At 40.5% G+C, this 13,001-nt stretch overlaps 1 long non-coding RNA gene across 3 annotated transcripts in view; it reads left to right on the top strand.

Annotated features, from left to right (window-relative positions):
• The first annotated feature begins 2,135 nt into the window (after positions 1-2,135).
• Positions 2,136-13,001, top strand: part of LOC103277570 (uncharacterized) — a 77,604-nt gene continuing 66,738 nt past the window's right edge. For all 3 annotated transcript variants that reach the window (XR_010002738.1, XR_010002734.1, XR_505503.3), the window contains exon 1: positions 2,136-3,095. This is a non-coding gene — a long non-coding RNA (uncharacterized LOC103277570). The remainder of the gene's footprint in view (positions 3,096-13,001) is intronic.

Genomic DNA, 13,001 nt, shown 5'->3' on the forward strand with positions numbered 1-13,001 from the left:
ATCAGCCTCCAGAAGTTGACTACGAAGTTTCATTGTTCCAAATATTTTCCAGTTAGTAACAGGGATTAGGCAAAACTATCTCTGAGTGTTTCTTGCTTAAGAAACCCCTATGAAACACTTTAGTTAGTGATGTCCCAGACACCTTTGTGACAACTGCTTACCAAGCTTGCTGCTAAACATCTCTCCAACCTTGATGGCTTTGCCATAGATCATGCTGTCCCAGCTATGGCTTCTCCTTCAGCCCCACTATATTTAGCATCCCAGGTTCTTGTGCCAGCTCAGCTCAGCAGAACTGATGCTGGCAGCTTCATTTTTGTGCTGCTGCCTAAAATACATAAGTCAATGCCTTTCAAAGACTGCCAAGTTCTGTTTTTATGGGGGAACTCTGTTTTCAAGTAGTCTGGAGGTATCCCTTGACTCAGCAAAGAATGAAAATGGAGACTATTGTCAAGAAATCAGAGATCTGTTTTAAGGGATAAACTAACAGAAGGCTTTTCGATTCTTGGAAACCATTTATGGAATTTTTTTGTGTAATAATAAATAGGGCAGTGTATTAATTTGTGGCTCGGTTGTTGTGTGCCATCAAGTTATTTCTGACCTATGATTTATTTATTTATTTTGTGTCAGGAGCAACTTGAGTCGCTTCTGGAGTGAGAGAATTGGCCATTTGCAAGGACGTTGCCCAGGGGATGCCCGGATGTTTTGATGTTTTTACCATCCTTGTGGGAGGCTTCTCTCGTGTCCCCGCATGGAGCTGGAGCTGATAGAGGGAGCTCATCTGCGCTCTTCCTGGGTGAGATTCGAACCTGGCAGCTTTCAGGTCACCAACCCAACCTAAGGTGAACCTATCACAGTGTTGATTTTCTTGTTGTTGTTGTTGTTGTTGTTGTTGTTGTTGAGATTTCAGAAGAGTTTTGCAATTTTCTTTCTCTGAGCCTGAGAGAGTGTGACTTATCCAAATTCATACAGTCCGTTTCGAAGCTGAGCAGAAATTCAAACCCTGGTCTCCAGAACTGCAACTCTCAAACCACTACATCAGTACAACAATTTTTTCATTACTGTTTGGATATTAGGCGGGTAGAGGCATCTACCTTAGTGTGTTACTCTTAAACTAATTACTGTTTTGTGTTTTCAGTTCGGAATTTGGTTATTGTTTAGTTTAGACCTTGTTTAGTTTTACTTACACACATGTGTGCATTTTTATATAAGTATATCTCCTTTCTTTTTTTCTTTTGAGTTTACATTTTTACTTCTCCTCCTCTCTAGAAATTTTCTAGGTCCTCCAGAGCTACTCTTATCATAGCTTCCAGAGAAAGCATACAATATAATGAGCTGGAGGGCCTAGCACAGGCATGGGCAAACTTGGGTCCTCCAGGTGTTTTGGACTCCAACTCCCACCATTCCTAACAGCCTACCGGCTGTTAGGAATGGTGGAAGTTGAAGTCCAAAACACCTGGAGGTCCAAATTTTGCCCATGCCTGGCCTCACATTCTTCGAGAGACCCCTTCTCTCCAGATACAGGTAAGTTAATATGGATATGGGTTCTGTAGTTATGGAGACCTACTGTATGTCACAAATACAAGATAGTCTATGTACAAAGAAAATATGTTCAAATAACATATAATATTATTAAAGTTCTCCATACAAAGTTCAATTTGACAGTACCAGACAAAATGAAAAGGAGCAACAGCTCTAACACAAAAGTTATCCAAGTCTGATATTGGTTCCAATGTATATAGGCTTCAGGGATACATAGTCAATGAAAATGTCTTCCAAAAATAATGCTGGAGCACCGCTCTCAAAAAAGTCTTCGAAAGTAAAGTCCAAATAAAGTCCCAAGTCTCTACAGGGGTCCCGGGTATTTTTGCACCCTGTTTCAGGGAGAAAATCCCCTTCTTCAGGAGTTCAGCAACAATGAACTTATATCTAAAACAAAACATAGAGTAACAATTTTACCAGCATTTGGACTTTACTTTCAAAGACTTTTTTGAGAGCGGTGCTCCAGCATTATTTTTGGAAGATATTTTCATTGACTATGTATCCCTGAAGCCTATATACATTGGAACCAATATCAGACTTGGGTACTTTTGTGTTAGAGCTGTTGCTCCTTTTCATTTTGTCTGGCACTGTCAAATTGAGCTTTGTATGGGGAACTTTAATAATATTATATGTTATTTGAACATATTTTCTTTGTACATAGACTATCTTGTGTTTGTGTAGATACTTTACAAGTATTCTGGGATTTTGCATAGACCTACTGTATGTCAGGCAATGAAAGAAAAGAAGATCTGCTTTCAGCAACCACCTCTAATGCCACCCTAAGCACTAATGTCTGCTTCTTTTGAATATTTTACCCAAAGCACCTCAGTCTTTTAATTTTCACATTTACCACCACATGCAAACCAGACTTTAGCAGCTCTTCATTCTACATGTCCATAACAGTCTGATCATGGAACCCTTACAGACGAAGTTACAATCCCATCTTTTCTTCTTATCAGTGAAAAGTGTTTCTTACAGATTTTCCCTTTGAAAAAAGAACTCATCACAAAGATTCTGGTAACATGCACACAAGTGTGCTAGAGTCTATCTGTGTGTGTTTGCACGCCTGTGAATGTGCAGATCCAGCTTTGCACGAGACATAAATCTGTTTGGCGCTCAGAATGTGTCTATCGGTGTGTATACAGGCTCAGGGAAACCATGGGTCCTCCAGTGATGAGGGAAGAGAAAAAAATCAATACTTGCCATGTAGCATGTAACCAATAGAATAAGGGGAATGATTTATGGATGGAAGGATGCAGGCAGTATTATCTGGGGCCTTGTACAGAGAGAGGGAGAAAGGAGAGAGAGGTGGAGGATGAAGTGGACTGCAGCAATTATTCCTACTATATGGCCAGCTTTTTTATCTTTTCTTGCAGCAATAACTCCCCCTCTTTTTTTTAATACTGTGGGACAGAGACGAAAGACTGGTAACGTGTGGAATGTAGCATGGATCAGCTTTTTCTCAATGGTCTCGGGATGACGATAATATCTCATAGTACAGGTACAGCAAGAGAAGGAGAAGAAGAAAGCCATCAGCAAGCTCTCATCTCTCCCAGGTACGTCCGCTCCTCCTATTTACTCTATCCTGAATAATGTTTTAAAAGCTCAAATTACGTCCCCCTTTATCGAGTCCTATTGCATCCTTTCAATATTACAAAGGGAGAAAGGGGGAAGGCCAGAAAAGAGATTGACCATTTCCAAAGTCCCGTATGTTAAGAGGAGTTTGGCTGGGCAGTTTTGAACAATTAGATCACCCGGAGAAGCAGTTTAATGACTGTAGTAACTTTGAACAAGGTAGTATTATTTCCAGTGCCAGCAAGCAAAGCAAGTCGAGGGGAAAAAATGTTCGGTGCTAACCGGGAGCAAGCAAAGCTTGGCAAACCAAACCTCTATTTGAACTGTTCTTTCTCTCTATGGAACCACCTGAGTGCAATTCACTTACTTTGGCGCAAGTCCCATTGGGTTGCAAGGGTTAACTGTTGTTTTTTTCACTCTGGTGCCATTTTAGAATGTTGATTTACTTTGGAGTAAGTTCCAATGGGTTCCAACGAACCCCATCTAAGATTTTGCCCAAGTCTTCAATATATGTCAGTGTTTTATTCTACTTGTGTCAAAATAATATCCTACTTGGCTTACCATTTATACTTTTGCTAGTACCAAACTGTTTGCTAATGAAGCCTTGCCTGTATTCTCAAGCAATGAATACTTGCTTAAATATTTCAGTCCGTCACATTTCTCACAAAGTAAGGTCAGTAGTGGCACTCATCCATTCACAAACTTCCCATTGAGCTATAGTTTTTCTATCCCTTGAATGGCTGTACTATATTCAAAAGCAGGGATTGTCAATCATTCCTCGAGCACCACCACATGATTGAAATTACGATCATAAACACTACTGAACAATGGGAAAGGGCATGCCTTGTGTGTGTTGCCCCATTCATTTGTCCTTAAAAGCAAGATACATGGGTGAATTTCATGTAACAATGTAAATTGAATAATATTGTGGATGTTACATTGCATGAAAACTGGGAGGGAAATTCTTGATTAATTTGTGCACACGTGATATTTAAAGAGCAAAAAAATATTTTAGATGGAGGCCAAATAGTAACATGACAACAATAGTCTGTTCTATTGTTCTGTTGTGCTCATTCCCCATTCAGTTGATGGTATAAAATCAAGTATTTAATTCACTTACAATCATATGCATAAAAATGAGCAAATAGGTTTTGCATAAAACAACCACAGACAACAGTCCATCAATGTGTTCACTATATTGTCGAAGGCTTTCATAGCTGGAATCACTGGGTTGCTGTGAGTCTTTCGGGCTGTATGGCTATGTTCCAGAATGTGTTCACTGTCTGTATATAAGGAAAAAGAACTTACAGATTTGTCAGTTGTTTATGGTTCACTAAGAAATGGCTTCAAAACTTCCCAACAGTAATGGTTATGTATTATTCTAATAGCCATATCTACTGAAGAAGGGGTTCTTTGTGCTTTTCCTGCAATGGCAAGGGGTTGGACTAGATAGCTCATGTGGTCTCTTCCAGCTCTACTATTCTATAATTCTATGAGTCTATATATCTTCAAAACTTTGAATAATACTGTCCAAAGTCTATGCCAGTGGTTCTCAATCTGTGGGTCCCCAGATGTTTTGGCCTTCAGCTCCCAGAAATCCTAACAGCTGGTAAACTGGTTGGGCTTTCTGGGAGTTGTAGACCAAAACACCTGGGGACCCACAGGTTGAAAACAATTGGTCTTTTCAGATACTTTCTAGTCTGGAGTATTTCTTCATAGCATCATACCTGACGTCCAATTTCTGGCACCAATTAGAGTAGACCCATTGATTCAATGAGCATTTGGGCTGCATCTACATGGCCATATTATGCTGTGTTTCAAACTGCATTATATGACAGTATAAATCAGGCCTGGGTTAGTCAACACTTCTGGAAATTTATTTATTTCAGACATTTATATCCCATCCTTCTCACCCTCTGGGGCGGGGGCTCGGAACAACCTCACAATCAGCAATCATTAGATACTAAAACATAATATTTAAAACAGTTACGATTAAAACAAATTAAAACATTAATTTAAAACATCCATTTAAAAAGTACAATTCAAGTCATAATCCAGGTCTGTCCATTATCAGTCATAAAATCATTTTATTATTAATTTCATGGACTCTATTTGGACCTACCGTGTTTCCCCGAAAATAAGACAGTGTCTTATATTAATTTTTGCTCCCAAAGATGCTCTAGGTCTTACTTTCAGGGGATGTCTTATTTTTCCATGAAGAAGAATTCACATTTATTGTTGAACAAAAAAATGAACATTTATTATATACTCTACAGTAGTTGTCATCACAAACCAGCATAACCAGACAAACTGTGAATCCTATCAAGAATTTGTTATTACCATTAATAACAAACATCAAACACAAACTTTGCTAGGTCTTACTTTTGGGGGAGGCCTTATATTTAGCAATTCAGCAAAACTTCTACTAGGTCTTATTTTCTGGGGATGTCTTATTTTAGGGGAAACAGGGTAGTAGTTTGAGTCAGGCCAATGTGTTGTGAAACTGTACAGAGTAATATGCTTGTCATCTCACCCCATTCAATAAATTACACTAGGCCTTCCACTTTTATGGGTGTGCGGAGACATAGAAACCCTGAAAAGGTTTTTTTTAAAAAAACACAAAATAAATTACAGTTTCATGAAAGGTAGGGAAACAGAACCTAACAGAACAGAACAATTTTTCTAAAATTGAAAAAAATATGCAAATTTCAAAAATGCTATTTTTTAGCTCAAGACAACAACTCTAAGAATCCTTCTAGTTCTAATCTCTGGATCCAGATATTCCTAGAAAGGTGTTGTTTTTAAGGATCTCTAGGTTTTCCAGCAGACTGAATGGCTAACTTCTGCTAGATTTGTTGATGCCATTGTACTCCCAGTTTTAAAAACTAACTCGCTAACCCTCCATTACTAGACAATAGCTAAACTTTCCAGTGGAAGTTATTCACAAAGTTGTCCTGAAGGACTAATAATAATAATAATAATAATAATAATAATAATAATAATAATTTATTTATTTATTTATTTATTTACAACATTTATACCCCGCCCTTCTCACCCGAGGGGACTCAGGGCGGCTTACAAAAATTGGCAAAATTTAATGCCCAAATTGCAATCATAAAAACAAAACAATATAAACAGATCTGTTAATAACATTGTTAAAATACATTATAAAAACCTTAAAAACATATATATAATTAATTCCATTCATCCGAGATCCTCATGCTTCATCCTTAAATCAGGCCATGTCAACTTTGTCATTTACTCATCAAAAGCTTGGGCACATAACCATGTTTTCATGGCCCTTCTGAATCCCAGCAGGGTAGGAGCCTGTCGGGTAGTAATAACAACAGCAACAACTTTATTCTTATATTTTGTCCTATCTCCCCGAAGGGACTTGGGGCAGCTTACACAGGGACCAAACCCAATAAAACAAGATTACAGATATATTAACATACAGTACAATAAAACATATAACCTAGAAATTGCTAGAGAGAACATATTGATCCAATATACAAATCTGCAAATGTGGAGCTCTAACTATCTTACCAGAAAATTGATTTCCCAGATATTGGGACTCTTATGTTGTCAAACCAGAAGTTACCAGGCACAAGAGAAATGCATCAGGAAATGGTAGAAATGTCAAGATTTCAAGAAGTACAAAAAAAACTATTATTATACTCCATTTACACCACTTCATTTCATCCCACAACCAACTATAGAAGTAATGGGCAAACTTCAGTTGAAGTCCAAAACACTTGGAGGGTTGAAGTTTGTGCATGTCTGAACTATAGTTTCAGCTATGAGCATATCAAATGGAATTAATAGTCACTGTATTCTCATTTTTAAAACTTTATAAAGCATTAAAACCTCATCCCAGTCAGTCTTGGAAAGCCTGATGACTGCCGCTGCAGCTGCTGCCTCTTCTTCATCATCTTCATCATCATTTTGACTTATGGTACAATAGTGCATCAGTAAAGTGCCACTTCTGCATTATTGTTCCATAACTCAATTTTTTTAATCAGACAGGAGAATATTGGCCCTTCAAGCCACAGGAACACCTCAGCAAATTATGCCCCAGTTTAAAATCATCTTTAGACGAGACCCGATAAAGAGCCAAGACAATACTACAAATAGCTCCTCAACAGACTGGAGCAATTGAATAGTGTTGGTATAGCCAAATCCATGTCCTATCTACCAAGAGTTCACATTTCTTTAGATCGATTTGATTGAAATTGAAGAAAGAAGCCCAAAGGTACATTTTGTGAATGAAAACAAAGTGTTGAGTGGAAAAATCCATGACAGTTCCTGGTATTAAAATGACAATATGTGTTGCTTAGGGCCAACAAACATGGCAGGCAAAATCTCATAAAGCTTTTGAAATAGGTTTTGGCTGTAGTTATTCCATTTGGGGATTTTTAGCCTTCTCCCTCTCTGAAATGTAATCTTATAATGTGTAGAATGCACATGTTGCTTAACAGATGGCAAAACAAAGATACACAAAGGTAGACAAGACTTTTAAAATGCATAATACACTGTCCCAAATGTATACATGATATTGGCACACTTCTTCCACAAGATTTAGCCCCCATCTACACTTCCATATAATGTAGTTTAACTTGACAATAGTACATATGAAAAAGATCTTGAAGTCTTAATAAACAACACGTTGAACATGAGCCAACAAGAAGACACAGCAGCTAAAAAAACCAATGGGATTTTGGGCTGCATCAAAGGGATCTAGATCAAGAGAGATAATGGTGCCTCTCTATTCTGCTTTGGTTAGACCTCACCTGGAATATTGTGTCCAATTCTGCAAATTCTGCAGTTTAAAAAAGTTGACTAGCTGGATGATGTCCAGAGAAGGGCAACTAAAATTATCAAAGGTCTGGAGACCATGTTCTAATGGGAGAATCTTAAAGAGCTGGGGATGTTTAGGCTGCAGAAGAGAAGGCTGAGAGGAGATATGATAGCCATGCATAAATGTTTGAAAGGGTGTCATCAGGGAGAGGGAGCAAGCTTGTTTTCTGCTGATGTGGAGATTAGAACCCGGAGAAATAGTTTCAAAATACAAGCAAGGAGATTCCGTCTGAACATTACGAAGAACTTCCTGACCAAAAAAAGCTGTTGAGCAGTGGAACTCACTGCCTCAGAGTGTAGTGGAAGCTCCTTCTTTGGAGGCTTTTAAACAGAGGCTGGATAATTATCGGTTGGGGGCAGACCTGTAACCAGGGGGGGGGGGTAGGGGTTGAACCCCCCCCCGAAATTTTTCAGGTTAAAAAAAACCTGGTTTACTCATGAATTTTAACTGGTTAATGAAATCCCCATGCTAATTCTATTAGACGCAAAAAATTAAGAGTCCCTCCAGGCACTATCTCGAGCAGATATTGACAGGTCTGAACCCGGGGGGGGGGGGGGGGGCAGGTGGGTCAGGGGTTCAACCCCCCCTCCCCCCGAAATTTTCAAAACCCCTCCCGAATTTTTTTTCTGACTACAGCCCTGGTTGAGGGTGTTTGATTGTGCTTTTCCTGCAAGGCAGGGGTTGAACTAGATGGCCCAAGTGGTCTCTTCTGACTCTATGAGTCTATGAACCGCATTGAAATGTATCCTATGGCAGTGTAGACTCATATACAGAGTGAAGGCTGTTTGCAACAGGATCACCCCAAGGATTTTAGCAGACATAATTTAGATTTCACAAGACATTGGATTATTATTATTATTATTATTATTATTATTATTATTATTATTATTATTTATACCCTGCTTTATCTCTCCCGAAGGAGACTCAAAGCAGCTTTTTGCAACAACCAAAATACTAGCATACCTAAGGTAAATATAAAGGTTTCCCCCGGATATTAAGTCCAGTCGTATCCGACTCATCTCCATTTCTGAGCCGAGGACCCAGTGTTGTCCATAGACTCCTCCAAGGTCATGTGGCTGGCATGACTTCATGGAGCGCCGTTACCTTCCCACCGGAGCAGAACCTATTGATCTACTCACATTTGCATGTTTACTAACTGCTAGGTTGGCAGAAGCTGGGGCTAACAGCAGGAGCTCACCCCGCTCCCCGGATTCAAACCGCCAACCTTTCGGTCAGCAAGTTCAGCAGCTCAGTGGTTTAACCTACTGTGCTACTGGGGACTCCTACTAGAAAACCTAAGTAAGTGCAAGTGGAAACCCTGGCATTGACCCATACTTTATTGACTCCTGTGTATTAATTTATTTACCTTTCTTTACAATGGGCTTTGGGTTTTCTACATGGCAATCTTCCATTGGTCCTCTATGAGTAGGGAAAGGTGTGTTGAGAAAAAGTCAAAGAGAAATGATCTCAAAGTTAGCGGGTTTCTTGGCTCAATGGCGGCTAGAACCCAGTCTCCCAAGACTCATTGCATTACAGTAGCTTTTCCTATAAAGCTCAGTGACACTTTAAAAAGGGTGCTTTATGCACCATTTGCTCCCCTTTGAACCCACTTGTGATTGAAATCATCTAAGGTGGTTCTCCTATAGACCTCCTTCCCAAGATGCATAACCTTTTCCCAGTAGACGACATAGAAACAAAGTGCACCATAATATCTCTCCCCAAGGCTCCTCTTTCCAAACAGACGGCGATGATTTGGTGCTGAAAAGCTGGTGGTAAGGGGAAAGTTATGTTTGCTGTCGCACAACACTGTTCCATTCAAAATGTAGCAAGTGCACTGCTTGGAAAGGTAACTGCTTTGGGAGTTCTGCTGCACTCAAAATATAATTTCCCTTTCAAGGATGATATGCATTATTAATCATCATAGTTACCTATCACCAATTATTAATAGTTACCTTCAGCAAGGCATTATTCATACAGTTACGAAGCATCCAGAAATGTGCAACTGTGTATGGCTGGAATCTTGTTCTTTAGTCCCAATGAGATCAGACCCTCTCTGTCAAATCTTTAATGGTATGTCAACCCATAGTTAAATCCAATTATTCTCATAGTTCTACTCCAGCCAGGAGTAACAATAAGATTTAAGCCAAACCTTTGACTATTCTACAGCCAAAATGTAATGATTGGATGGATGAGCATGAGACCAAAAGGTATATTGTCATCAATGCTATACATGGTGCTTTACATATACAAGAACAAGAAAATAGTTACCTGCATTCAGGCTTACAGTCTAATGAATATATGTAACAAAAGGGAAAATTGTGTGGGTGAGGATTATACCAGCAAATATTCCCTCTCCTCCTCCCTCCACCCCTGTTTACATTCCAAGACCAGGATAGTAGCAGTTGCAATGGAAGGAGAGGCTTTCATCTGCTTCTGAATCTGGGTCTAGATCTAGATATCTTCTCTCCATTTGAGGCCAGGGCAGTGGCAGCTGGAATAAAATGAACACCATTCATCTGTTTTGTAACACGACGGAGCTGTGCCTGCCTCTTATTCTCTCCTCCCAAGGCCAGGGCAGTGGCAGTTGGGATGAAGGGACAAGCATTCATCTGCTTCTGGACATGACAGAACTGTATCTGCCTTTTCTTCTTCCAAGACCAGGGCATTGGCAGTTGGGATGAAGGGAAAGGCATTCATCTGTTTTGTAACATGACGGAGATGTGCCTGCCTCTTCTTCTCTCCTTCCAAGGCCAGGGCAGTGGCAGTTGGGATGAAGGGAAAGAAATTCATCTGTTTTTTAACATGACGGAGCTGTGCCTGCCTCTTCTTCTCTCCTTCCAAGGCCAGGGCAGTGGCAGTTGGGATGAAGGGAAAGAAATTCATCTGTTTTTTAACATGACGGAGCTGTGCCTGCCTCTTCTTCTCTCCTTCCAAGGCCAGGGCAGTGGCAGTTGGGATGAAGGGAAAGAAATTCATCTGTTTTTTAACATGACGAAGCTGTGCCTGCCTCTTCTTCTCTCCTTCCAAGGCCAGGGCAGTGGCAGTTGGGATGAAGGGAAAGAAATTCATCTGTTTTTTAACATGACGGAGCTGTGCCTGCCTCTTCTTCTCTCCTTCCAAGGCCAGGGCAGTGGCAGTTGGGATGAAGGGAAAGGCATTCATCTGTTTTGTAACATGACGGAGCTGTGCCTGCCTCTTCTATCCTTCCAAGGCCAGGGATGTGGCAGTTGGGATAGAGAAAGTGTCTTTCATTTGCTTCTGGGCTTAGACATTGTTAAACTGTGCTGCCTCTTCTCCCCATTTGAGGAGAAGGCAGTGGCAGTTGGGATAGAAGAAAGGCCTTTCATCTGCTTTTGGTCTTAGACATGATGGAACGATTTCTGCCTATTTTATTTTCCCTCAGATTTTAAATGATTATAAATTATTTTAAAAGCACCTATCTTGCACTCATTGTTAGAAGTGCCCCATATTAACGATTCTTAGGTCCAAAGGCTATACATGACAGAGTGCAACGGTCACTGTATTCATTGGCGAAGGTTTTAGACACCAAAAACCCCAACACAGAGAGACTCAATGTAAGATGTAGACCAGGAGACCAGCATGCCAAATACTTTCCAATGCATCTAGCAAAGGTGTTACTGGATCTTCAATTCCCTTCTGAAATCCACTGGAAGGCAGGGGAGCTGTCCAGCAGCATCAGCAGTGAGAAGAACCAGCATGGATCAAGAGAGGAGCTGTCCAGAATGGAACTCAACTAGAAGCAGGTCTTTACAGATTATTAGAATAACAGTTTCCTGACAGCCTCTAAGGTTTTTGGTACTCGGGCTTACTGTCTAATCTGTCCTAGTGTGGTAGATATTTTTCTGACCAGAGTGATGTCTGTGGCTCCAAGTCAGTCTGTAACATCATATGTCATATGTTGTCAAAAAAAGCTTTAATCATAGAATCATAGAGTTGGAAGAGACCTCGCAGGCCATCCAGTCCAACCCCCTGCCGAGAAGCAGGAAATCACATTCAAAGCACCCCCAACAGATGACCATCCAGCCTCTGCTTAAAAGTCTCCAAGGATGGAGCCCCCACCACACTCTAGGGTGGAGAGTTATTATTATTATTATTTACAGCATTTATATTCCGCCCTTCTCACCCCGAAGGGGACTCAGGACGGATCACATTACACATATAGGCAAACATTCAGTGCCTTGACATAGAACAAAGACAAGACAAATGCAGGCTCCGAGCTGGCCTCGAACTCATGACCTCTTGGTCAGAGTGTTTGGTCTCAGCTGGCTGCACTCCAGCTTGCGCCACAGCCCGGGCCAAACAGCTCTCACAGTGAGGAAGGTCTTCCTAATGTTCAGGTGAAATCTCCTTTCCTGTAGTTTGAAGCCATTGTTCTACGTCCTAGTCTCCAGGACATCAGAAAACAAGCCTGCTCCTTCCTCCCCATGACTTCCCCTCAGATATTTATGCATGGCTATCATGTTTCCTTTCAGACTTCTCTTCTGCAGACTAAACATGCCCAGTTCTTTAAGCCGCTCCTCATAGGGCTTGTTCTCCAGACCCTTGATCATTTTAGTCGCCCTCCTCCAGCTTGTCAACATCTCCCTTAAATCACCATCAGTATAGCAAAGCTATACAGTCTCAAAAAATGCAAACTTTGAATTGTAATGGGCAAAATGAAGTCCTCCAGATGTTGGACTGTAACTCTCAGCAGCACCACATAGCATGGCCAATAGTGAGGGATGGTGTAAGTTGTAGTTCATCAATATCTGGAGGGCAGCCCTTTGCTCGTTTGTACATGAGATGCCTCAACTCAGTAAATCATGTTCTTATGCTTCCATGAAACTGAGCTTTTGTTTGAACAGCTCATTCCCCACAACTCAAGTGGAATATTATCCTGGAGGTATTGTCTGAGGATTCGCTTCTATGTGATGAGATCTTCTCTCATCTCATCTGATTACAACTATGGGTGACTGAAAACCTGCCAACTAGAATCACCCACTTATGCCCAGGCACTTTAGCTGCATCT

The sequence above is a fragment of the Anolis carolinensis genome, chromosome 1 (genome assembly GCF_035594765.1).
Source record: "Anolis carolinensis isolate JA03-04 chromosome 1, rAnoCar3.1.pri, whole genome shotgun sequence".
In the NCBI taxonomy this organism is placed as follows: Eukaryota; Metazoa; Chordata; class Lepidosauria; order Squamata; family Dactyloidae; genus Anolis; species Anolis carolinensis.